Source organism: Ambystoma mexicanum, chromosome 10 (genome assembly GCF_040938575.1).
Source record: "Ambystoma mexicanum isolate Mex_15411 chromosome 10, UKY_AmexF1_1, whole genome shotgun sequence".
Taxonomy (NCBI): Eukaryota; Metazoa; Chordata; class Amphibia; order Caudata; family Ambystomatidae; genus Ambystoma; species Ambystoma mexicanum.
In genome coordinates this window covers 268,148,822-268,176,309 of record NC_090932.1, presented here as the reverse complement: position 1 = coordinate 268,176,309, position 27,488 = coordinate 268,148,822, and the positions used below count along the sequence as shown (strand labels likewise).

Sequence of the window (27,488 nt, the reverse complement as noted above, 5' to 3'; positions counted from 1 at the left end):
GTCTGATGTTGTTTTCATTGTGTGAATTGGGTGAGTTTCTTTTTTGTGGTGCAGGGCCGGCACACACCAGTGAGTCATGTGTTCTAGCATTCGTGTTGGCAAGCACATTACTTTGAGATTGAAAAATAATTTGTACTTAAAGGTGTGAGTTAAATGAAGTAATTTGTAAGTCATTAACTGTATATTGTAATTGGATGAAATTTGCATTATTTAATTTGCACCAGAGAAGGCAAACTGCTGAATCTATTGTTAAAACGGTCACATGTGTGGAGTTTTATATTAAAGAAAGTACAATGTTTAATGCAAGACACTTCTAAAATGACATCACATCAAATGGGAGGGAAACTTGGTTTAGAAGTTAATCCCATCAGACTACCCCTTCATTAATATGCCCAATGGCCACGAAAGGGTAGGTCTAATGTGATGTCACTTTTTGAACACTGTCCAATCCCATTTATTGTGCAAGAAGAGATGGGTATCCCCTTCATCGCGGGCATGGGGGAAGCTAATGAAACTCAAATACATAAGGTGGTTATGTCACACGTTACAAAAATAGGTTTTTGTTCAAACCATTATATATATTTTACTTCTACTGGTTGCTAGGGAGGTCAGTCAGGTCATCAAAACAAGCATAACAATATATGTTCAATTATTTTTATTAGACATAATACATATATAAAAAGACCATATATCAAAATATCCGCAGTCAAATTCTTATAAAACATCAGGTATTGGTTAAAAAGCACAAGACATTGAAGGGAACATGGTCCCTGACATAACAGTCTAAAAGAGCTGTAGAATAATAGCCATGTATCCTGAGCAAAGGACAGACCTCACTCCACGTGATCCAAGGTTCACGAGGGTTGAGGCTCTGACTCTCTAAGATATTCAATAAAGTGCAACTCAAGTGCAAAGAAATCAATCAAGGTTAAAGTGCATAGGTCAACTACAGGTTATGGGGAAAAGAAAGGGCTTTCAAACTTGTCACCCAACTATCCTCTAATTGGTAGTTTTGACGAAATATAGGGTCTATTCGTAAGAGACTGACAGTCGTCTTCCTCAGGACAAAGCACTATAAACAGTTAATAAACAAAAAACATTGCATTCAAGTTTATGATCAGTGCCCCTTCTAGATCACAATTAGTTCTCATAAGGTATTCTTCTGGCGACAAAAGTCTAATTGAATGAAGACACACATTCTAAGACAAAAGTACAAAATAAACAAAACATTAGAACATGAAAAACCCTTGACTGGACCAGCATCACAAAACAGCCAGTATGAAATTCAATAAATAACAAGACAGGAGAACAATATGTATACCATGGTCTCAACCAAAGTGGGAGCTTGGAACTAATTTCTTCTGGGTCCCAAGCTCAAACCAAACGCCAGGCATACATTAATTTATCTGTAAAGATAAGAGAGACAGAAAGAACTGGGATAAAGTCCCTAGTTAAAAAATGCGAAAACCCCTAGAGGACCGTGCCTCCAGAATCGGGCTAAACTAAAATGGTAATTAATAAAAGTAAATTTGAAATGGGCACTTACCAATACAAATAGATCAAACGAGTCTGGGTTTATCCAGATTTAGGGCAAATTCAGACGTGATGGCGCAGTTCAATCATCCATAACGCCCATCTGTTCCCAGTAAAGCGTGATTACGTGCAGGCTTATAGCGTGAACCCTAAAGGAAGACAAAAGTAATTGTCTAAAATCAAAGGCAAAGATTGTCTAAATGCCAAACTAGCCGAATGACAGTTGTTATTTGTTAAATTACCAATACTTGTCTATGTTGGTAAGGCAAATATATAATGGGGATATAGCAAATATGTAACTGGTCGAAGAAGAAAGCATTGGGTAGCCGAACGGTGGAATGGGCAGTTGCGTGGCAGTAATAAAATAACTCACACCATCTGGCTCGCAGCCCCAATGAACGTCTGGACAATTGAATAATCGATGCTTTCCAACTGCATCATATAAAGCCAAAAGCATGTCCAGTCCCACCGAGGTGAAACCAAATTACATGCAACAGATGATGTCATAAAATCCATCATGTCACTATACTTTGTGACGAAAACAAACATGGAGGGCCAAGTGAATCCAGCGGGGTAAGAATAAGCTATGCTAACTCATGTTTGCTAATGCCACTGCATGAAATAGGTCGACCAGAATTGAAAACAAACATGAAGGGCCAAGTGAATCCAGCGGGGTGTAAATAAGCTATGCTTACATGTTTGATAAAACCACTGTCGTCCAGAGTTGCACGCAAAATCTCAAAGCGGCAATGACTCCCCAAACATAAAACCGAATGCACATGCGTTTGCAGGCACATGGAAAAGACGAACGCAGAAGCCGACTTTGTTTAGCTTATTTAAACTCGTACTGCAGGAAATAGGTGTTATGTCTTACCTATCCTGGTTCATTAGCTGTTTCCTAAGTATATGTGAGCCTGTGCCTGGAATGCTTGTATTATAGTGTTCCTTCTAGAATGTTTTGGTGTGAGTGCCAAGGTTCTCCCTGTTCAGTTGGAAAATGAGCTGAACAGAGGGGGGACCGGTGGATGCTTCCCTCCCTTATGTACTTATCCTGCCTGTAACTTATTACCTGTGACTTATGTACCACGAACCCACTAAAGTCTCTTAACCCAACCTGGTCTCCTGGCTCATCATTGCAACCCCTCAACTTGCGTTGTAACACTGGCGACGAGGATTTTGGTGATTGAGGTGTACCTGGGGCTGAAAAGCGGCAAGAAAGGACAGAAAAGAAGCAAACTTGTGCCAGAAGGAATATGGTGCACAGGAAGTTGCCCACCAAAAAGGAGTGAGGAACCAGAAGCATCCACCGCCCCCCCCCACCCCCCAGACCCAAGGTGAGCGCACCCCATGTCCTGCATGACTGACTAGTGAGGGACATTTATAGTGATTTATAGTGATTTTGGGGGGCAGCGCTGCTCACTTTCACATGTTCTGCATCTGCCACAGCATAGGCATAGGCGCATTTTTAGTTTGGCGCTTCACAAGAAGTCAATGGCGTGTTATTGGCAGAGCAAGGGGTCGGGGGAACAAAAGAGAGACTCTGCTTATCAGCAGTGCAAATGGCTCCAGCGAGAGAGCGCATAGAAGTAGCCGGGCATTTGACATCACGCCCACGTTCATAAGACTTTTACAAGCTGCGTTTGAACATGCTGTAAAAAGGAGCTGCTGCAAGTCATATTAACGCTGAGTAGGAGTTAAAGGCGCAGCTGGATTGACTGTTCATTACCTTCGGCATTACTTGAACGTAACATGTACTGCAATGACCGGAGGATGCATTTCAAGGCTATCAAAATGAAAGCGGCAGGCATTTATTTTCTATTAGCATTTCCATTTTGTCTGATCGGATCTTCAGGAAAGTGTTTCTGCCTTTCGATTTTCTTGAAAGTGTAATGTGCGAACTCAAAATGTTTTGCCTTATGTACATTGCAATTTTTTTTGTGACATTGCCATTTTATTGAGCTGATATTTAAGAGTTAAAAAGCAACATGCAATGTACCCATGCAACGTTTCTTTATATTGAAAATGCAAAGGCCATCACATGCTAAAATGTTGTTTGGAAAATGAAAATGAAGGCAATGCATCACTTTGGGAATGTGATATATGAAAACATGGGTCACATTTTGCAGGCATTGTGGTGTAGTTTTTATGGTTTGTTATATGGCATTCTATAACATGCTTCTGGGAAAGGAGTTTCCTGTTTTTTTGTGCCAATAGCGTTGGCAGGAGTGTTGATTTACAGTGGCCATGTGCTGTGGGTCTCTTTATTGGTGTGAATATAGATTGGTGTGTGCCAAACTGTAAGCATGAGTGTTACCCAAGGGTGGGCAATTGAATTATTTTTTGGAGCCATATGGTGGCTATGTGCCAATAAGCAGTGTTTTATTATGGTGCCAATGTGTTTTGTTTGGCAAGTGTTTTAGTAATTGCATTGGACCTAAGGTTATGGTGCCAATGTTGGTTATTGGCAAGTTTTAATTGGAAATGGCTATGGTACCAATGTTTTTAGCAGGTTTTAAGTGGTAATGGAATGGAATTAATGCAACCAAAAGAAATGGCAGGTAATAAAATGTATAGTGTAGTTGCAGTAACTAACCCACAGATACATATCAACAAAGACTCTGCAGGCATAACATTTTGAATTTTATTGCGGTGCACCTAATTTTCGGATTATCAAAATTTGTTATGCTGAATTCGTCTTGTTGTTTTTGTGTGGATATTGTGAATGCCATAGAACTACTGCATTTCTTTGATATGTTCACCTTGACAATGCTTTTATTAACCTAACAATTTTTCCACAGGTATATGTCAAAACTGAACTTTGCAAGCATGATTTTTGGGACTCGCTATGGTGGTGTAACTTAAAACGTTTTATATTCCCAAATTTTTCAAGCTGAATTTGTTCATTAGTTTATTTAACAAACTGTGTAGGTTATTAATAAGTCAGCTGTGTGATTGTGGTTGTGTGAACGTCTGTTTGCCAGTATGAGAGCATGGTTTGCTCATTGTCTAGTAATAGGTTAGTTCCTTGACCTTTAAGCATGCCTATGTTTAATATGCTTAGTTGTGGCGAGCATTCTCTTGTTCAGGTAGTGAACTTACATAGGTTCAAATGTTAATATGCTCAGTTGTGAGCATTGGTGTTTCAAGGTTAGTAGCTAGGTTACAGACCTGGTTTTATGTTGGCACATTTTTGTGTCAATATGTTAGTTAGTTAATGATTGATCATTTAGTTGGGTATCAACATTGGTGCTATTTGTCACCGTTAATGTGGTTGGTGCTCAGCAGGATGTTATGTGGAGGCAATTTGTGTCTCTAAAATATGCATTAGGCAGATAGAGGGTATTAACCCTGTAGTTTCTTTCAAGAAGCTTTTGATGTTGGAGAATGTTGTAACAGGGTTAATGATATGATGTAGGTGGTCAGGTTTGTTTATTAGATTGTGGGCTGGTTCCCTGTAGCTGAGTTCCATAAATGGCCATTATGGTTCTGGCGAGTGTCTTGTAGTGGATTAGCTATTTTTAGCTATATCATGGAATTGGAAGGGAATAGCATATGACTATTAGTGGTTTGCTGGATGGGATATGGAAGGATAGTTTTTGTTTAGATATATTGTCCATTTATGACTTTTCCTTCTGTTTCCTTCCTTCATTGTATTGTCATGTAAGGGGGGAGATGTGTTATGTCTTACCTATCCTGGTTCATTAGCTGTTTCCTAAGTATATGTGAGCCTGTGCCTGGAATGCTTGTATCATAGTGTTCCATCTAGAATGTTTTGGTGTGAGTGCCAAGGTTCTCCCTGTTCAGTTGGAAAATGAGCTGAACAGAGGGGGGACCGGTGGATGCTTCCCTCCCTTATGTACTTATCCTGCCTGTACTTATTACCTGTGACTTATGTACCACAAACCCACTAAAGTCTCTTAACCCAACCTGGTCTTCTGGCTCATCATTGCAACCCCTCAACTTGCGTTGTAACAATAGGCAACTTGTCATCTTTGGCTGTACCTAACCCAACCTGTCCATTCACCAACTATTGATGGACATAGAAAGAGGACTGGACAATATGCCGTCTATCGCTGCATAAGCATCAGAACTATGTGTCCCAGCTACACAAAGCTAGAAATAAAATGATGCAATGAGACAAAGGTTAGGCGCTCAGGGCAATAGAGGTTTCCTGCTAAAAAAGTAGTGGAAAATCATAAGTATCCCAATGGTCGACAAGAATAAAGTAAGCTCCTGGAATACTTACAGGGACTAGTAAGCTGGAAAAATGAAGGACATTGTATAAACAAGTGCAATGTTCATATTTGGCAAGAAAGGACATAAATAAGAATGAACAAGTACACTTCCCAGGATAGTAATTATGGAATAGAATACAATGTCGACGAATAGTAAAGAAGGAAGATGAATCTATAGCACCATAAACTTTCAATACATAAAATTCTTAGTGTGTTGCAGCATCAGAGATCTTCTAATGCAATATTCTGAAACAAGATATGTAAAATAACCGATTAAGACACACATAAGCCACTCTTTCTTCTGATTAAGGCCTGTGTGAAAACTTTGAGTGTTGTACACCCACCATTGCTCTCTCTGTGCTAATCTAGTAGCGATTGCATTGGAATTAACTCCCCTTATATATTCAAGTGCCCACCATTTAAGCTGTTCACAGCTTTGGTTGTTTTCAATGAAATGAGCTACCAATGGGGATGTAATAATTTTGGTCCTAATTTTAGATTTATGTTTGGTAATTCTAAATTTGATAGGTCTCGATGTCTTGCCAATAAATATGATATGATATATGGCATTTATAACGCGCCTATACACAAGTGTTTCAAGGCACAATGAGGCAAGGGAGGGGGAACAAAGGGAGGACAGACAGCGATCCTTCTAGTCCTGGTGTCATTCAGATTTTGCAAGTGCATGGGATGGGGGAAGGGAAAGAGCGGGGGGTTAGGGGGAAGGGACAGTGCAGTACAAGGTAATAAGTAATCACAAAAGTAAAGTAATGGCCAGCAGGTGGCAAGTGCAAAGGTAAGTGCAGAAATCAAGTGTCAAGTGCTGGTGGTGGGCCTGTAGGGATACAGGAACAGTCCCAAGTGCAGGGGATGCCAGGCAGGAGGTGCAGGTGTCTGTGACTGGCGGGGAAGGCACCTGGGCCCGAGATCAGAGAGTGGCCAAGTAACAAGTGCAGTTTCAGCCAGGAGGTCAGCAGGGAAGAGCAGGAGAAAAAGCAGAAGCAAAGAGAACGGTTTTGAGGTGCTTCCGGAACCAGAGATGGTTCTCCTCAAGTTTCAGGGAGGCAGGGAGGCTGTTCCAGAGGGAGGCCCCAGCAGAGGAATGAGATTTGCCACCAACTCGTTGCTTGGCGAAGCGACTCACCCTGAGGGAGTTGGAGGCGGATGAGCGCAGAGCTAGAGAAGGAAGATATTTAGGAAGAGATTGTTGAAGGTATTGAAGCCCCAGTGGCATGATGCCTACCCCCTGGCATCCAGACCAAGTCCATCAACCCCGGAAGCAGGCATCATGTTACCTGGAGCAAACCCAGCAACCCATGTTAGGGGCTATCTGGGTACAGTCCTGGTGCCTATGGCGCCAGGCTCATATGGGACATCAGTCCTGGCGCCATAGGTGCCTGGCTCATATGTTAAAACTTACCTGATGCAGACCATGCTGCAAGGGATCCAAGCATCCAAGCCCATGTGAGGCTTGAAGGGACTATTTTATCCTAGGGACTATTTTGTTACTCGGGTGTGGCTGTGGAGGAATACTTACCTGGGACTACTTTGAAGGCTATTTAAACCACGCCCGAAGAGCAGCACATGCTTCGCGTTATTCTGCATCCAGCAGCGTACCGCTCACCGTGTCTGCAGTCAGCATCCACCATCCTGCCACGCTCGCCTCGAGTCCAGAGCACCTAGAAAGAAGGGAAAGAAGAAGAAAGGTTAGAACAAGAACTTTACTGGATTTCTTACCTGATTTCGGATTCAGCGCATCTTCGAACCAGAAACAGACTTCATTTTAAACGCATAGCATCGCCAGCAGCAGCGCAGCGCCATACTCACCGTTCCTCGCAGCATCTCTACGATCCGGTGCTGTCTCCATCACCTGGTTGCCGCATTCCAGCACCTAAGGGGGACAAGAAAACAACAAGGTGAGCCAAGGGAACAAACAAGGACAATCTCTTGCCACCATATGCTTACCTGATTTTACCGCAGGAGGTATTATCCACCAGCACGACAAATCTTCCTACGCTGCACCTGCAAGAAAAGAGAAAGCAGCGAGTTAAACCTTGGCATCATTTACCGGACAGTGTTACAAAACACAGACTCTTACATGAACGCTTTCAGCTGCCACAAGACGATCATCTTTTGGGTCTAAGCTGCAAAAGAAACAAGGAATTGGACAAGAGTGATTATTTTGACATTTTGAACTCATTAGAACTATATATTTACGGCCTTTCGCCCGGAGGTTTGGAGCCAAGATTTGTCCAGAACTCTTCCAATATCCTCAAGCCAGTGAAGTAACTGGCCATCAACGCGCCCCTACATTCTTCGCAGGATGGAGAGCTCATCATACAAAACTATAAGGTGAGCTTTGTGAAAGGGAATGTCAGAAGTGATAAGTGGGGACGCAGTGAGGTGTTAATACTCAAATCCACGGGTGGCTGATTCCCTTTCCCCGTCTTTAGGAGACTACTTCTACGGGTCAAGCAGACGAAGCTAGGTGGGCCAGTCCAGTCAGTCATCTCTGCACTATGCACCACTTTGGTGGAGACCGTGGCTGTCCAGTTCCGCTCGACACCCCTGTGGGAGCCAGGTGAGCGTAACAGAACGCGAAGCCTTCCTACAAATTCTCACCCGGGTGTCATGGAGACCTCAGAAACTGACCAACTGGCCCAATTATTAGGGGAACTTAGGGCTGTAGTACATGCCGCTCACCAAGAAACTAATACACTCAGGAGAGAGTTGATTGTTTCGAAGGAACGCACTGATGATCTTGCTAGACAATTACTGCAAAACCAAGCGGGGCAAACACCCCTACCAGGACTCGGGGGGATTCCAAACCCTTTTTCACCAAGCAACCCTGTGCAAGTGATTTTACCAGGCAATATCCCTTTAGCCCCGCCAGAACGCTCTGCGGGGGACCCGAAAAGATTTGCCGTGTTCATGAACCAATGCCGTTTGCACTTTTTATGCAGACCTGGAGCCTTTCCAAACGATCAAGCCAAAGTAGCCTTCGTATCATCATATCTCAGCGGCACTGCAGCGGATTGGTCAATCCCACTAGTCAATCAGGATGACCCTATTCTTCGGGATTTTCAGGGTTTTCAAATGAGCATGGAAAGACTATTTGCCCGGCACTCTCAAGGACAGGCCCTGGATAACGAACTTTTGTCCCTACGACAGGGTAACCAAGACCTTCTAACCTACATAGCAACCTTTAATAGGTTGGTGGTGGAAACTGGATGACCAGAGGAAAAAAGGATTACGTTGTTTCATCGGGGACTTCGAGGAGAACTCAAAGATGTTTTGGCTCAAGTTGTGAACCCACCTCAAGACTGTGCTGAATATATAGACTTAGTGGTCCAGGTAGATCACAGACTTCAGAATTGAAAGGCTGATCGAGCCAAGTTCGAGAACCGGGTGTTGGTTAAACCCAACGCTACCCCCAAAGGAACAGATGCCTCAGAACCCATGCAAATCGGAGGAGTTAAAGGACCCTTGACACAGAAAGAAAGCGAAAAAAGGCGGCAAATGCAATTATGTCTATACTGTGGAACTTGGGGACATTTTCTACGGGATTGCACTGTAAAACCGCCCAAGAAGGTGGTAGGAGCTGCTGATAAAAGCCATATGGAGCCTGACTCGGGAAACAACCACGCCTGACAAGCATAGAGGTCCGCTTGCCGAGCTTGAAGAAGGATACTCAGACCTCGCATTTCATCATACCAATGGTCCTTATAGATACAAGGCAGCCATCACGTTTGCATGCAGTTAGGGCATACATTGATAGCGAGGCTATAGGAAACTATGTGGACCACAAATTGGCTTCTAGGATGAATCTACCTCTCTGCAGAAAGACCACTTCGGATGTCATCACCACAGTCGATGGAACTGAAATTGCCTCTGAGCCTGTAACTCATTCCACCACAGAGATGACATTATTGGGTCAGGATGGGCATTGAGAGACTATTGTGTTTGATTTAATCAAAGCCCCGCAGTTCCAAATAATACTGGGGATACCTTGGTTGGAAACACATAATCCTTGTATTGATTGGCGAGAGAAGAGAATAACCTTCCCGGATTGTGCACATACTTGTTACCCAATAAAAACCTTGAACAAGGACCTGGCCACAGTTGCTACTCCGGTTGTGCAGTTACCGCACGAATATCAAGAATTCCAGGATGTTTTCCAAAAAGAACAGGCAAACACCTTACCACCTCACAGATCATACGATTGTCAAATTGATCTCATACCTAGTGCACAACCATGTAGTAGGATCTACGCACTTACGGAACCCGAGAACCTTCAACTACGACAATACTTGGACCAATACCTTGCCAATGGCTTCATTCGTCCATCCAAGTCCCCTGAATCTTCAGCTTTGTTCTTCGTGCCAAAAAAGGAAGGTGACCTCAGAACGTGCATAGACTACCGCGCCTTAAATCAGATCACGGTTAAGAACCGATACCCATTGCCTCTGATCCCAGAATTACTAGACCAAGTAAAGGACGCTTGCATCTACACTAAATTAGATCTCCGAGGGGCATACCATCTGGTACGTGTAAAGAAAGGCGACGAATGGAAGACTGCTTTTCGCACTAAGTATGGGTTATTCGAATACCAGGTGATGCCCTTCAGGTTGTGCAATGCACCAGCAGTCTTCCAGTATTTTATGAACGATGTCCTGCGTGAACTCATTGACGTCTGTGTTGTCGTATACATAGACGATATTCTAGTGTACTCCTCTTCAGAATCTGACCATGTGAAGCAGGTTTGTGCAGTCCTTGAGAAACTACGCCAGCACAAGTTATATGCAAAATTGGAAAAATGCGTTTTCCATACTACAGAAGTTGAATTTCTTGGATTTATCCTGACTCCAAAAGGAGTTCGAATGGACTCTCGAAAGGTGGACGCAATTCTCAAATGGCCATCACCCAGTTCAGTTAAAGGAGTACAAAGCATGCTCGGATTTGCTAATTTCTATCGCAGATTCATTCCGGATTTCTCGCACGTTGTACACCCTATCACAGCGCTCTTGCAAAAAAACAAATGCTTCCTGTGGACTGAAGAAGCTGAGAATGCCTTCCAAGAACTGAAAGCGAAATTCACGTCTGCACCTGTATTAAAGCATCCTCGTCCTGAACTGCCATACATAGTTGAAACCGACGCATCCAGTTTAGCCATCGGAGCTGTCCTGTCCCAGAAGGATCCTGAAACCGGTCAACTTCACCCAGTAGCATTTTGGTCCAGAAAGTTCTCGGCACCCGAGTTAAACTATGCGGTTACCGATAAGGAGCTATTAGCTATCAAATCCGCCTTCAATGCTTGGCGGCATTATCTTCTCGGTGCCAGGCATACCATTACTGTAATCACCGATCACCGGAACTTGCAGTATTTAAAGACAGCCAAAGCCCAATCATCACGCCAACTTCGATGGGCATTGTTCTTTGCCGAGTTCGATTTCGTGATCACTTATCGACCAGGCTGTAAAAATGGCAAGGCAGATGCCTTATCCCGAATAGGAATGGAAGAAGCATATGCGGACCCGGAGCCGGTGCCTATAATTTCAGAACAAAGAATTCTTGGCATAACTACTTTACAAACCCTAGAAGATATTCAGGTAAAGATCCAACAACTCTTCGATCCAACAGCCCTGCAGGACTGGGTAAAGAAAGGCTCAGACTATTCTGTCATCAATGACCTACCTTATTATCAAGGGCGTCTATTTCTACCACATAAGGAACTACAAGAACTAGTCATCTCCAATTATCATGACACCCTGATGGAAGGGCACCCAGGTATCGCAAAAACTGAAGCTAAAATTAAGAGACATTTCTGGTGGCCCACCTGGCGAAAAGACGTAAAGTCATTTGTAATGTCCTGTGGCATTTGCGCCCAAAACAAAAGTCAGAAGAAAAAACGGGCTGGCCTTTTACAACCCTTGGATATTCCCCCTACACCATGGCACAGCTTATTGTTAGACTTTATTACAAACCTACCTCCATGTAATGGATTTAACACCATTCTCGTTATTGTGGATCTTTATTCCAAAATGGCCCACTTTATTCCTTTAAAGGGATTACCTTCTGCTTCAATTCTGGCCAAGGAGTTTCTCAAAAACATTGTTCGAATACATTGATTTCCCCTCGTATTGGTCTCTGACCGAGGTAGTCAATTCATTTCACATTTTTGGAAGAAATGTTGTCAATTGGCGCAAATCGACGTGAGGTTATCGACCAGTCACCATCCCCAGACCGATGGTCAAACGGAGAGGACCAACCAGACTCTTGAGCAGTACCTGCGTTGTATGTTACACCCGACTGAAAGTAATTGGAAGGACATTCTATGGATCTCCGAATATGCATACAATAACTCTGTACATTCTGGAACTGGACAAAGCCCCTTTTATACCATATACGGGCACCACTCTTGAACCTTACAACTTGACTCACCTCAACACTTAGAAATGCCTGCAGTGAACCATCTGCACGCAACTATTACACAAGCCTTTAAGGAAGCAACTGAACATTTGAAAAATGCGAAAGAAAAGTACAAGAAAAACGCTGATCAGCATCGAAGTGATGCTCCACAGTACCAAATTGGGGATCAAGTTTGGTTGGCCACAAAACACATACCTCTAAAAGGAAAGCAGACCTTTAACCCTAGATATTTGGGACCTTACCTTATTAAGGCCATTATCAACCCGGTGGCCGTCAAATTGGAATTACCTGCTAGTATGCAAATTCACCCCGTCTTCCATGTGTCACTTCTGAAGCCAGTACAACCTGGGACAAGACTAACCAAGCCACCTGACCCCGTCCTTATAGACGGGGAACCCAAATTTGAAGTGAAAAGTATCCTGGACTCCAAAATGGTTAAGTCAAGACTTTTTTATTTAATCGACTGGAAAGGTTACGGACCACAAGAACGGTCATGGGAACCTAGTGACCACGTTCATGCACCTAGGTTGGTGAGAAGATTCCACCGGAATTTCCCAGACAAACCAAGGCCAAGGGGAGGAACGACTATAGGAGGGGCCTTGGGGGGGAGTGCTGTCATGATGCCTACCCCCGGGCATCCAGACCAAGTCCATCAACCCCGGAAGTAGGCATCATGTTACCTGGAGCAAACCCAGCAACCCATGTTAGGGGCTATCTGGGTACAGTCCTGGCGCCTATGGCGCCAGGCTCATATGTTAAAGCTTACCTGATGCAGACCATGCTGCAAGGGATCCAAGCCCATGTGAGGCTTGAAGGGACTATTTTATTTTAGGGACTATTTTGTTACTCGGGTGTGACTGTGGAGGAATACTTACCTGGGACTAGTTTGAAGGCTATTTAAACCACGCCTGAAGAGCAGCACATGCTTCGTGTTATTCTGCATACAGCAGCGTAACGCTCACCGTGTCTGCAGTCAGCATCCAGCATCCTGCCATGCCCGCCTGGAGTCCAGAGCACCTAGAAAGAAGGGAAAGAAGAAGAAAGGTTAGAACAAGAACTTTACTGGATTTCTTACCTGATTTCGGATTCAGCACATCTTCGAACTAGAAGCAGACTTCGTTTTAAACGCGTCGCATCGCCAGCAGCAGCGCCGCGCCATCTCACCGTCCTCGCATCATCTCTATGATCCGGTGCTGCCTCCATCACCTAGTTTCCGCATTCCAGCACCTAAGGGGGACAAGAAAACAACAAGGTGAGCCAAGGGAACAAACAAGGACAATATCTTGCCACCATATGCTTACCTGATTTTACCGCAGGAGGTATTATCCACCAGCACGCCAAATCTTCCTACGCTGCACCTGCAAGAAAAGAGAAAGCAGCGAGTTAAACCTTGGCATCATTTACCAGACAGTGTTACAAAACACAGCCTCTTACCTGAACGCTTTTAGCTGCCACAAGACAATCATCTTTTGGGTCTAAGCTGCAAAAGAAACAAGCAATTGGTCAAGAGTGATTATTCGGACATTTTGAACTCATTAGAACTATATACTTACGGCCTTTCGCCTGGAGGTTTGGAGCCAAGATTTGTCCAGAACTCTTCCAATATCCTCAAGCCAGTGAAGTAACTGGCCATCAACGCGCCCCTGCATTCTTCGCAGGATGGAGAGCTCATCATACAAAACTATAAGGTGAGCTTTGTGAAAGGGAATGTCAGAAGTGATAAGTGGGGACGCAGTGAGGTGTTAATACTCAAATCCACGGGTGGCTAATTCCTTTTCCCCCTCTTTAGGAGACTACTTCTATGGGTCAAGCAGACGAAGCTAGGTGGGTCGGTCCAGTCAGTCATCTCTGCACTACGCATCACGTTGGTGGAGACCGTGGCTGTCCAGTTCCGCTCGACACCCCTGTGGGAGCCAGGTGAGCGTAACACCCAGGCCCCAGAAGGCCTTGTGGGCAATGCAGAAGGTTTTGAACTTAATCCTTGCAGCCACTGGGATTCAGTGCAGAGATCTTAGTCCTGGAGAGATACAATCCATTGGCCAAGATAAGTCTCGCAGTCCTGTTCTGGATGAGTTGCAGAGAGCGGAGAGTAGAGGCAGGCAGATTTAGAAAGAGGCTGTTGCAGTAGTCCAGCCTAGAAAGAACCAGAGCTCTGGAGACAGTGAGCTTCGGGGGGAAGGAGAGGAACGGAAGAATAACTTTGAGGAGGTGCAACTGGTAGTGTGACTTCTTAGAGACATCAGAGATGTGAGGAGAGAAGGAGAGTCCGGAGTCAAAGATGACCCTGAGGTTTTTAGCCTCACAGGTGGGAGCAGGAAGAGGGCCAAGGGAGGCCGGCCAGAGAGAGACAGGAAAGGAGGGAGTGGGTGTGCTGATGAGGAGAATCTCAGTCTTACTGACATTAAGGCAGAGATCATTGGCGGCACACCACTCCTGGATAGCAGACAGACAGTGATGAGAGACGGAGAAGAGGCGGCCGAAGGTAGCCTGAAAATTAGCTGAGTGTCAACTGCATACCATGGAATGTTGGGGCAGAGGGCAGCAATGTGGTGGGCAAGAAGTGCCAGGCATTGGTTGAACAGCCAGGGAGAGAAGTTAGATCCCGGGGGACATCACAGGTAGAGAAAAAGGTAGCAGAGAGGAAGAACTTAAGTTGGACCTGGGAGGGTCGGACAGAGAGGAAAGAAGTCAGCCACGCCAGGGCCTGACCGGTGATACCTAGGTTATCACAGAGACAAAGGCGGAAGAGGGATCAAGCAAGATGAGGACACATGGGGTATTAGAATCAAGGTTGGAGAGCAGGTCTTCGCGGATGTCCAGGAGGGTAGTTTCTGTGCTTGTGGCAGCTCTAATTCCAGACTGATAGTTATGAAGACAACCAACAGTTTCAGTGTGGAGATTAAGCTGGGAGGTGGCCAGCTTTTCTAGGAGGTTGCCCAGATTTAAATTTATGATTTGAGACACAAGCAGATAATAACATAGATCACATTCTTGGAGTTGCACGTAGTATGATCTTTGAGTTGCCAGAACTTCATGTTGATGGTAACTGAAGTACAAAGAGTAGTTGACTCGCATTAACAACAGTAGCCACAAGGGAAAGGTCCACTGATCAGTTAAGGACCCCAAAGTGCTTGAATAGTCTTTGGGCGTTGCTTTATTTTGGCTCTGTCTGCTTGCAAGAGCCAGTTTCTTAGATGTTTCCCTTTCTTGAAAGCGTGACTAGGGTATTCAAGTGTGGGGTTGTTAAGTTGTAAGAAATGCCAATGCTTGCAAATGGCTTTTTTTATAGTACTGTGATATGTATTAAAAGTCATGTCCCAAACCAAACTTGTTTAGTCATATTCTCTTTAGTATTCTTGGCCAACAGTATCTCAAGATGTTGGTTCTTGGCCCTCTTGCGGGATTGTCTAAGTAGATGTGACGGATATCCTTTATTGGACAATCTATTTTGTATGATATCTGCTTGGTTTATAAGATCTTCAGTTTTAGTGCAATTCCATCTTGCTCTTAAATTGGCCATAAGGGATACTTTTGTGTGAAGATTGTGAGTGAAAACTGTCAAAACAAAGGATCGTATTGTTGTCCGTCTCCTTACGATAGAGATCTACAATTGTATGGCCATCCTCAATCTTGACAAGAAGATCCAAGAAAGGTATGGACTGGTTACTGGCAGACATGGTAAAGCGTAGATGAACATTCAAGGTGTTAATCCATGCTAAGAATTATTTGTAATTCCCTTTGCCCTTGTCCTATATGATGATGATATCAATATATCGTTTGTAAAAGACCAAGGCCAGTTTGTAAGGATTAGAATCATGTCAGATTAACGATCTTTGGAAATTCCACATGTATAAGGTGGCATTGCTAGGGGCAAAAGCCGCCCCCTTAGCTGTACCCTTGATTTGTAAAAAAGAATGACTCGTTAAACTGAATTTTATTTTGTAAGAGTTATTTGAAGCAATTCGATCAGGAATTCACTAGGAATAAGTTGCGGGTCACTCCAAGAATCCAAAAATTCCTTCATAATATGAAGGGATTCTAATTGAGGAATATTAGAGTAGAGTGATTCTACATCTAATGTATTAAGCATGTTAGTAGCAGAGTAGATGTATAATGGCATCAGTGGTATCAGCTAGGTAGGTTTCAGAGCTGACTGCCAAAGGTTTAAGGAAAAAATCCAAGAATTGATCGATGGGCTCAAGTATGGAGCCACAGAGGGAAACGATAGGCCTGCGCGGTGGATTAACGCTATCCTTATGGACTTTAGGTAGGATATATATAAGTGGGGTCCTGGTACCTTTGGAAGTTAGGAATTTAAATTCCTTTTCACTTAAGACACCAATATCACGTGCCCGTTTGCGATGGCACAAATTTCCTTCCTAATGCTTTCGGTCAGGTCTCCCCTAATTTGAGATAGAAATCTGGATTCACCAATTGTCTCATGACTTCTGAATCGTATTTGTCAGTGTCGCAAACTACGACCTAGCCTCCCTTGTCCGCCTTTTGATGATAATCAACTCATCTTCTTTGAGTTTAAGAAGACAGGCCCATTCTTGTTTATTAAAGTTATAACATGATTCATGTTTGCGTCCCCTAGGGGATTCGTAGCTCGAATTAAAATCTCTCAACACTGCCCGCTCAAAAATGGCTGTTTCTTTTGAAATCATCTGAAGAGTAGGGGTAAAGTTAGATTTGCATTTGAATGGTGTATTGGTGTCACTGCTACTGTTATCCGTGCTCTCAGTCCCAAAGTAATCCTTGAGACCAATTTTGTGAGAAAAGAAATTGCTATTCGATCTCCACCTCCATCTTACTGGGGTTCTTCATGGGGACACATGAAAATCCCTTCTCCAAAACCAGTATTTCATCTTCACTCAGGATCTTTTTAGAAATATTGTAAACAGCAGATGGTTTGGCTACCTCCGGTACGCTCTTCTTCTCATTTCGAATACGTTTTGTAGTGGAGGTGGCCGTTGGTCGGTGGGAGGAAAAGGAAGATTTTGGGGCGGAAAAGGGCAGTGCAAACCTTGGGGGACAAAAGTGGTAGGTTGACCATAATATTGGTATTGCCAATATTGTCTTGCCCTTCTTCCTCTATTTTGACCCCTGTTCCAATTTCGTCCTCTGGACTCACGGGGATTCCTGTTAGGATAAGAACCACTACCATCTGAGGAAGTATCGGAAAAAGTAACACTTTTCTTATAGGAATTTTGTCCATTGTTAGAATTGTTCCAACACCCTGGGCCTGCGTAGTCCACACTAAGGTAGGGATAGGCAATCTCTTTGCTAAATGCCTGAATGTCTTTTTTAATTTAGCCATTTTCTTGTTAGTGGTAGACTTGATGAATTCTTTGGCATGTTTCTCAATCAAATCAAATTTCTCTTTGATGTTTAATATTGTTGTGTCTGGAGAGAAAGCAGGTTTGGCTCTGTCTATTTCCTCACCTACTAATGCACTTTTCTTAAGTGTGGCATTAATGGTAAGGAACAGTAAGTCCTGACTGCATTTGGTTGCAACTCCTGAAAAGGTTATTTTGTATTCTTCATCGTCGATGAAGAGACATGGTTCATTGCGAACCAAAAGACCCTGTGGAATTATGTGCTTTTTCAAGTATTTGGTAAGCAGGTGCCCATGCATTTTTGTTCTGAGATTCTTCTTTATAAGCTTCAAAATGATGTTGCTAGTAATGCAAGTACTATCTCCCCCAGAAAGGAAGGTGCTCGAATCGCCTCTGCTAGTTGTTCTTCACTGAACGAATAAGTGTCAACTGCTGCCATAATGAAAATCTAATGATGGATGTAAACCAAAAATGCCCAAAGCTGGAGAGAAAATCGACTAAGAGCTTCTCAATTGTCATCCACAAGTCTCCTAATGTACTGACCCATGCAACAGAACTATTGAACTTAAACTTTTCAAGAAGAGATGGGTATCCCCGTCATCGCGGACATGGGGGAAGCTAATGAAACTCAAATACACAAGGGGGTTATGTCACGTGGTACGAAAATAGGTATTTGTTCAAACCATTATATACATTTGACTTCGACTGGTTGATAGGGAGTTTGGTCATACCATTTATTGAAAGTAGGTAAAATGAAGAAACTATACACCTCAAAATTGAGTGATTTCTACTCTATAAAAGTCCAAACTCCTAAGATTCGGGCACACTCACTCACTGACTCACTGATTGGTGGAGAGGAAGAAGAAGAGAAAGGAGAATTGATAAAAGCAGGGTGAGATGGAATAGATTGATTTCATTTTGGACCCATGTTGGATTAATAGCAGAGAGTAGGCCTACCAGGAGTTAAAGTCCCAGATCCTCTTCAGTGAAAGAGACAGCAGACAGGTGGTTTTAGGAAAGCCAATCCCATCTTGCTGACTGATGGCCACTTGTTCCTAAAGGGAGATAATTGATTGAACCATTCCTCAAGAGAGTGCCTACTTGTCTGTGAGAGGGAAGTGATACTATAAAGGGAATTAGATTAAACACTGGCCTCTTTCATTTGTAAGTACTGAGGGGTTGGTATATAAATTGACTTTATATTATGGGAAATAAGTAAATATTTCAGAAGCATATATGCTTCTGGAATTATAGATATGATGAAATGGAACATGTGGTGTGCATATGGGGAGATCCATTGAGTCCTTTTCTTTGTATTGAACAATCACAGAAGAGCATACCCAGAAAAATAAAGTAAATACTGGTATTAATGCTGAGTTGGCCAAGACAAAAAGGAGAGGGTCATTATTTGCTACACATTTTCCTGCTTTTTACATTTGCCAATGAACGAGAGAAAGGAACATTTTGACCCAGTAATTAAATAGAAACACCACTAAAGGAAATTTAGCCCAAAAACATGTTGAAAAATGCATTGTCCTTTACACAAGCAATTTGCATGCAAGATGGTCCTGTAGCTTGTTGCAGTTGAGTTTTCTAGAATGCTGCTGACATTCTGACATGTCTATTGATTAAGGGGGGAGGGGTATCTTTTTTCAAAAAAAGGGACGTGTAGAGAATTGGGTAGGCAGGGATGTCTTGAGTTAATTTGCTTTTTAACAAATGAAAGATATATTTTGGACGTCCATGCATTTGTCATCCCATGGTGCATGCACACTCAGTGTCAATTAAATATATAGAAACATATGGTAACGTTTTATTTTTTTTTTACAAAAGTCTCTATTTCTATAACTGTATCATTGAAAACTGAGGAGACTGGTGTATTGATGTTTTTTTCAACACTAGCATTGGAATTTCATGGATTTATAAGTTGTGTATATTTAAACTAATTCCATTATTTCTATTTTGTTAATAAATAGAGCTTCTGTCCAACCCTATTTGTTTCTTATCCCGAAAGGGGAGGGAGGCTGTAATTAATAATTTTGTGTTAATTAGCAGTCCCAGATTCATAAAAAGAACTTTCTCAAATCAAGGAATATTGTGCACGTCTGTTTTGGGTTGGGTGGAAAGTTCCCCTGAATCATAACATCCTACAAAACCATCATCTTGGACCATTCCCTCAGCTCCTCTTTGCATCAGGCATGAACTGTAGCCATGCCACACACAAATAGGATACGCAATGACTTACTGGGCACTACCTATGGTGATGCTCAGAGGGCACTTTGCTTAGGGCATGACATTTGACCATGCCTCTGGAACCTTGAGTACCCCATTGGGTTCGCTGGCCTGTGTCATGTCCATATGGCTCTTTGTTTGGTGTATGGCCTTTAGTCAAGCCCAGTGGCCACTTTACCCAATAGAAGCTACAACTGACTCAATGTGACTACTATACATGGCCGGGGGCCATGCCCAGTGGGCACATTACTTGGGGCATGCCATTCACTCCTCCTTGGCACCTTAAAGAGCCCCAATGTGGCAATGGGGCATGACCTGAGGAAATGTCCAGTAGGCCTTTTGCTGTGCTGCATGTATAGCCTTTGGCCATGCCCAAGTTTCCTTCAGGAGCCCCAGTGCTCTGACTGGGTATGATTGGCTATGCCCTGTGGGAACTTTACCAGGGCAAAGCCAATAATTTCCAAGCCGCCTATTTTGATGCACAGTGGACCCTGTGCCTGGGGCTTGTCCTTTTCAGGAGCTCCGATTTTACCATTGGACATTCCCCTCTGCCTCCTGCAGTGGTATCTTGTCCCAGAGCATGACATTTGGACATGCCCCGACACCTCAAAGCCACCAATGTAGCCCACTGTGCATGGCCTCTGGTCATTCCCAGTTGACATTGTGCTGGTGCATGGCTTTTGTCTGTATCCCAGGCACAATTATTGAATCTTACAGTATCAGCGGATCTAAGATCATGTTCAGACACATCTTCAGATCTAGAAAAAGAGGTGCGGACGCCTTCTGCAAGAATGAATATAGCGTAAATGACTTGTTCTATGGGAAGGTGCCCATGCAAGAGTCCCCAGCCACATTTTGGTACTCTTGTTCAAAGGAGATTTGCCTAGCATTTCGGTGCTGGACTGGTCAAGTGGGCGGGACAAACACAGATATGTAAATGGTTACTCCTCCTTTGCAAATGGTACAAAAGCTAAAACATGTGGCTGCAGACTCTGAGTAGGTATATTCCCACAGAACAGGTTGTCATGCCGTGTATTTTCTTGCAGAGGGGCGCCCTGACCTCTTTTTGACATCTTCAGATCTGCAAACTCAAATAGGGATTGATAGACCCAGCTCAGAACTGGCTTGGGACCTATGGGCCCTGTGCTGTACCTGAATGCCCCACACAGACCCAACTCAAATCAGCTGCGTGACTATGTGTCCTAGACTGAGTTCACACTGACCTTGCTCAGACCCAGCAAAGGGCCCAACGGCCAAAACCTAGGTTCACAAGCCTACATGTGGCTGATGGCTGAGACCTAGCTCAGAACCTGCAGGCCCCAGGCCAGATCAGCAGCCCCACCAAAATCTAATTCACACCTGGCTCTGTGCTCTTGGTCCAAACCTACATCTGTAAGTGCCCACAGACCCAGTTCAAACCCAGTTATGGGTCCAAGGTCCCCAAACAGAACAGGCTTGGGTCTCACATATCTAGAGCTTGGAACACAGGCACAACACCAATCTGGGTCTAAGTACCTACACTTTTACAGCACATACACGAGTAGGGGAACCACAGGTTTTTCACCATTCTGGATTTGCACCAGGTCTGACTAGCTGGGTCTATGTACAAAATGGCTATTTTAGATGGGAATATTCTACCCCTGATGCCCAATTGACCTTGCAATAATTTGTGAGTTGCCTTAGAGGGCTGCAATATGCCTCTTTTAAAAAGGTTGGCACAACAGGTTCCATGGACCAGGCACAGAATCAGTAGAACTCATTGGCTGCCACAACAATTTTAATCCTGGTCCAAACCATTTAGAAATGCTCTTTCAAGCAGCCATCCAGATTTTCTTTTACTGAAGTCCATTGACCTACTTGAGTCTGAAATCCCAAAAGGGCGAACCCCTGTGAAGGAACTATCACAAACTCAATTTTGGTCATTTTTAGGCAGTTTCTTTTTAAATCTCTTGGTAGATTTTCAATAGAACTTTATTTTTAAATCCCTGGGTAGATTTTCACTAGAACAAGATAAGATCAAAAGTAGGATGAGCATTTAGCACCTTTTTCAATGCATATCTGTACAGTATTTTTTTTTTTGTACATGTGAGCATTCCCCGTGGGAGTTTGCATTGGGAATGCAAATTTTAGGACACCCGTATAACGTGGCCACCAGTAAATAAAACTGCATGAAACTGTAGTATAGGTGCTAATTCAGTGCCAGATAGGGGGGTGCACCTATCACCTATGAGAGTAGACAAGGGGGGACGGGCCACCTTCCAGGGGGGAAACATATGGGTATATAAACAGTTCAGTCACACCATGAAAGAAGGCCTTGCTGGGTAGGGTTGCACTGGGTGTACCATCAGCCCATGGACTCTTTGTACGTCAGAACAAAACATAGAAAAACGCAGAGATGAGCAAATCCGGCTGGGGTGCCCCCAGGTTTGGCCTGCCCGGGAAATCTACTCTCTCTGAACACATAACCAACACACGACAGACCAGGGAGGAGGAAGACAGAGTTCAAACTTCACGCCACGGGTAGGCCGAAGCAGCTAAGACAACACTGGGTGATGTAATAACAGGCCGGCAAGCCAATCCTGCGGGCAGTCAGGGGTAGGAGGGAAGTGGACCTAAGCCAGCCAACCGTTCACATGTCCATCAGTGCCAATCGGCAGGTGGTTATGGGAATGGGAAGCTGAACAAAGTGGCGTTCCTGAAAGAACTAATCAAATGGTAATTTTACATGTACCTGGGAGGTGGGCAGCTTTCAGAGTATTAAACACAAGGTTTGCGAAGACCGATATCAGGCAGGTACTGTGTGACTGTCTCCCTTCCCACCAGAAGCAGGGTGTCTCGTGTTCCTTTCGCAACAGTGCTGACCAACGGCAGTATAATAAAGTTCCAGTGGTCAGAACAAATGTAATTTTACTAATTGCAAACTGTTCCTGAAAGGGTTGAGAATCGATGTGGTGCCACATGAGTTAAGATACTGTTGATCTGTCAGCTCCAATCACGTTCTACTAACATACGTTAGCCCTAAAGATATGACGTAGCTTAGCCAATGAGTTTCTTGGGAACGGTCGATAATATGAACTTTCAAGCTGTAACTGTGTCTTGACCATTGTATTTGTGTTAAAAAAGTAATGTTTACTGTATGCACAGATGTCAGCACTTATCAATCAGTGCCTGTCCATGTTCTGTTAGATTTGTGCATGCCCAGCGGTAATAAACAGCGTTGCTTCTTGCCCGGTGTGTGCTCCTTTTTTGAGTATGTGTTTTATATGGTGGGATTGGATAATCCCTGAGTACATTTTTGGAGGCCCCAGCGAGATCTGCAGTCTTCCCGGTTAGCTGAAGGCATCCACGGGTATCAATGCCGGCCTCCCCGGGAGCACGGGTCTGGCGACTGCAGACCTGACTAACGCGCATCACTGAGGAGGCCTTGCAGACGCTGCGTTCACGAAGGTCTGCCTAGTCTTGAGCACTGTCAGCGTTCAGTGGGAGGGGTGAGCTTGTGCTGGAGGCTCGGTGCAGAGGTGACTGGAGGTTCTATAGGACATTAGTTTAACCATGCAAGAATGTGCTGCATAGTGGTTGCATGCCCAAAGGGGGGAGGGATCCATTTTTATGGTGTCTAGGACGCATCCTCAAGGGGGAAGGACGATCGGCCATAGTAGTATTAGAACACAGTGCGTGCCACCCAATAGGAAGTGGATGCAAGTGTGGGCACACCTGCATTAGAGCGGGACAGTTTGTCGCGGACCCCGCCACCTCGGATTTGTGCATAGTACCAGTGATTGTATAGTTGCGTCATTGGGATAAGGGTTGTGTTATTGAGTTTGCCTTTTCCTGTTTCAGGGGTATAGAGAGGGACACATGTTTGGTAGCACCAGGGGGTACCTCATGTAAAATAGTGCACTTGGCAATGTAGAAGCGGTTGTGTGCAGATGTCATGGAGAGGGCACACCGGTTATTTGTTCTAACATAGGAAACAGTGAGCCCGTGGAGAGGGCTGTTGGATACTAACACTCAATGAGTGGCCGGGCCTGTGGAGAAGGCCAGCATGAGTGGTGTGCCTGGTCGGGCCTGTGGAGATGGCCAGAGTGAACGCTGAGCTAGGTGAGATTGTGAGTAAGTGCGTGTGTAACGGGGGAGAACAGGAAAAGAAGTACAGAGTAGCTAGGATAGAAAAAAAATGACAGGGAAAAGGGGAAAAATTGCCTCTTCAGATAGACCACTGGATCATATGTGCCAAAGATTACCCTAGTATCGTAATAAACTATCAAAGTACAATTTTCAAAGGGCCCAGGAGACTGCAGGAGAGGGAACTTTTGACAACAAGGCAATAGAAAATATGTTCACATATTTGTTAACAAAATACACAGGTTCCAAGTTGAAAAGCAGACAGAACATATTGGAGCTCTGGAAGTTATATGAGAAAACAAAAAGGGAGAAAGTCAAAAAGTAGGGAGTGGAGACAATGAGAGGGTGGCAGACAGAGCTCTCCGCCTCCACCCTACGGGGTCTACTCGTTATTACAGCCTGCAGCGGGGTATACCAACCTCCAGCGAGATACCTCGGGTGGGGATGGTGCAAAAACAACAAGGGAAAAGGACAGAGACGCACAAAGGGAGGAGCTGCACACAAGGGGAGAGAGGAAATACCTAGCGGACATAGAAAACAATACACAACAGCAGGTGGATGCGTTATTCAGTGGGGCAGAGAGGGTGATTTAAGAGGAGGTACAGAGGAAAAGTAAGGGAGATAAGGGGGAATGGCTGTCAGGGAGAATACAATTCAAGTTAGATGAAGAAGAGGAAGAGGCAAAGAAGAAAGAGGCGATAGGAGGGGGCAACGACGATGCAGCCTCAGATGAAGGATTGCTAGGGGACGACTGGAGTGATGGGGATCATGACGAATGGACATCTGACAAAAAAGGGAGGATGGGGAGGAAAGAACAAAAGTTACAAGACAGTGACAGGAGCGACAGGGACTGGTTCACCTCCCTCCGCAGCAGGGTAGGGAAGGTAAAAATGGGAATAACTCAAACGACCACAGTGGGAGGAGGAAAAGGTCCTGAGACACGAGTGCTGCCATTACTACAGAAAGGAAGAGGAGGCGCACATTATTTGCCATGGAAATCAATGGATAATGAAAATCTAATATGCAGCCTGCCCACCCTTGTTACTGGGGCCACTAAATGGATACAAGCACTCGGGGAAAAAGACAGGAGGGGTGACATTAGCAAGGGACATGAAAGGTTTATTCACAGCCATCATAGGAGAACAGGATGATAAAATATGGAACCAGGCAGGATACAAAGGGGTGAAATTAAACACAAATACTCATAATGGAGCTCCATTTAATAACTGTAAAGCACATGCCTGGGAGGTTCCGAGAAGTATGTATCCCGATAGTTATGATCTGGGGATGGTAATGGCTCATAAAATGAAAAGTGATGATGACCCAGCATATTACATAAAACGAGTGGACACAAGAGATGCGAAGGATCTGTGGACACAAGAGACGTGAAGATCCTGGGATGAATGCTTACCCTTGTTCTTTCCGATATTGATAAAGAGACTGCCGACAGAAGTACAGCAATCATTAGACAAGATTGTGGGCATCGAAGCTAAGGGCTGGCCTGAAATACAGGCCATGATGGTATATTATTGTAAACGAAAACAATAAAGCAAGCGACAGGCTGTAGAAAATGCTGCCAAAGCAGAAATCTAACTGCTGCAAAAGAAACTGGCGAAATACACAATGGAAGGGGCAGTGTTCATGCCAGATGCCACAGCAGTGGCACCCGCACCGCAGGGAGGGTTTCACACGGGGAACATGCCACAGCAAGGGAGCTACATGCAGCCGCAATACACACCAGAATGGTGAGCCCCAGCACAAAGGCATTACATGCACAGGGGATTTACTCCTATGGGGAGAGGGTGCTTCAACGAGAAAGAGGGGGATATAGAGGATCAGGATACAGGGTCTTTGGACCATGTCATAATTGTCAGAACAAGGGGCACCTGGCATGCACCTGCCCTTTCGTGCAGCAATCTCAGGCACAGCCGATCCAAGTGGCACAGCAACAGGGTTTTGGTTCAGCACAGCCGCAGTGGCAGCAGATGCAGCTTCTTCCAGCACAACCACAACAGGCACAGATGCCCAAACAGCCAGGTGGGTTGTGGATACTAGGAGGGGCATTGGATGGTGGGATGGAAGCCCCAGCAGTGACACAACCCCCAGCAGTGGTGGCAGGGACTGCAGAGGTGTTAGGACAGAACTTGGTGCTCCACTATACCAGGGTAAGCGTTGTAGGGGGAAATCCTTTCTCTTTCCCACCAAGTAACACGCAACAATAGGGAAGCCTACAGAAAGCCTGAGTGTGTCCAGTCCTAGCAGTAACTGATGACCCTGAAGAGGAACCTAAGGTAGCAGTGAAAATAGGACCCTAGAATGTTCTTTTCTTATAGAGACAGGAGCAACCAAATCCTGCATTAGGGCGGAGGAATTCTCGTTATCAAACAGGGTGATGGAAACGCAGGGCTTCTCTGGGGTGCTGGTCATGGTTCCATTTACAAAAAATGTACCACTAACAATAGGGACACAACACATTGTAGCGCCACTACTATATTCCAAAGACAATCCTATCAATATACTAGGAAGAGATTTGCTCAGCAAACTAAATGTCACAATATCGTTCACGGAGAAAGGGATGGTGTGTACTACGCCAGGCATTTATTACACCCGTGTGGCTGCACTCCTCTTGGCAGTGCATGTACAAAGCAATTTCTGGGCAGAGCCCTTATACCCAAGCATGTTGCTGTATGAGGTCGAGATCCTGCTGGTGATACAGGGAAAGGTGTTACCGATTGGCCTCAGACTTTATGTTCAGACCACAGTGGAGATGGATGACATGAAGGGGACAACAGTCGTGTGACAAGTAGAGGAGGCAGCGATACGAAAATACATGGTGATCCTGTGTGGGACAGACAATGACAACATGGAATGGTGTATGGTGCTATGCATTGACCCCACACTGACAATAACAGAAGTATCAGATGAACAATTGTTCTCCACTGGGGAAGAGGAGGGAGAAATGGTATTTTAGATACAGATACCCTGTCTTGTTCAAGTAATGGAAAACTGGTACCGATACTAACCCAGCTAGTGAATAAAGAGAACAAACACACAGCAGAAGATCTCAAAAAAGGTGCCAGAGAAATTATGGCCCATGGGGCACCATGATGTGGTGATACTGAAAGGAGTGGTGGTGGTGATGATAAAACTGAAAGAAGGGGCATTGTTGCCCCATGCAAAACAATACCCATTGTCCAGAGAAGTAGTTAAAGGAATATACTTGACTCTACATGCACTATGGCAGCAGGGCATCATTCAGACATCCTCATCACAATGCAACACAGCGATACACCACATAAAGAAATTAAAGGGTAAGTCATGGTGCTTCATCCAGGACCTGTACCCACTAAACGATGTGGTTGAAGCAGAGTCACCCTTAGTCCTGAACCCCGCCACAATACTGTGCAACATCCCAACAAATGCAGATCACCTTACAGTCATTTGATTTGAAGAACACCTTCTTTTCTATTCCATTGCACCCAGAATCAAGATACTTGACCAGATTTACCAGTTTCAAGCACACTCGTTTGCCTCAAGGGTACTGCGAGTCACCTAGCATTTTTAACAGGGTAATCCAGGTGGACCTGTGCAATAT

The 27,488-nt window shown here is 44.4% G+C and overlaps 1 protein-coding gene across 2 annotated transcripts in view; it reads right to left on the bottom strand.

Moving 5' to 3' along the window:
• Positions 1-27,488, bottom strand: part of LOC138491341 (beta-galactoside alpha-2,6-sialyltransferase 1-like) — a 566,357-nt gene that overhangs the window by 324,150 nt on the left and 214,719 nt on the right. The window contains exon 2 of one of the 2 annotated variants that reach the window (XM_069617823.1): positions 1,547-1,682. The exons of the other annotated variant lie outside the window; for it this stretch is intronic. The gene's annotated coding sequence lies outside the window, so the exon portion shown is untranslated. The remainder of the gene's footprint in view (positions 1-1,546; positions 1,683-27,488) is intronic. 2 annotated transcript variants of the gene reach the window in all.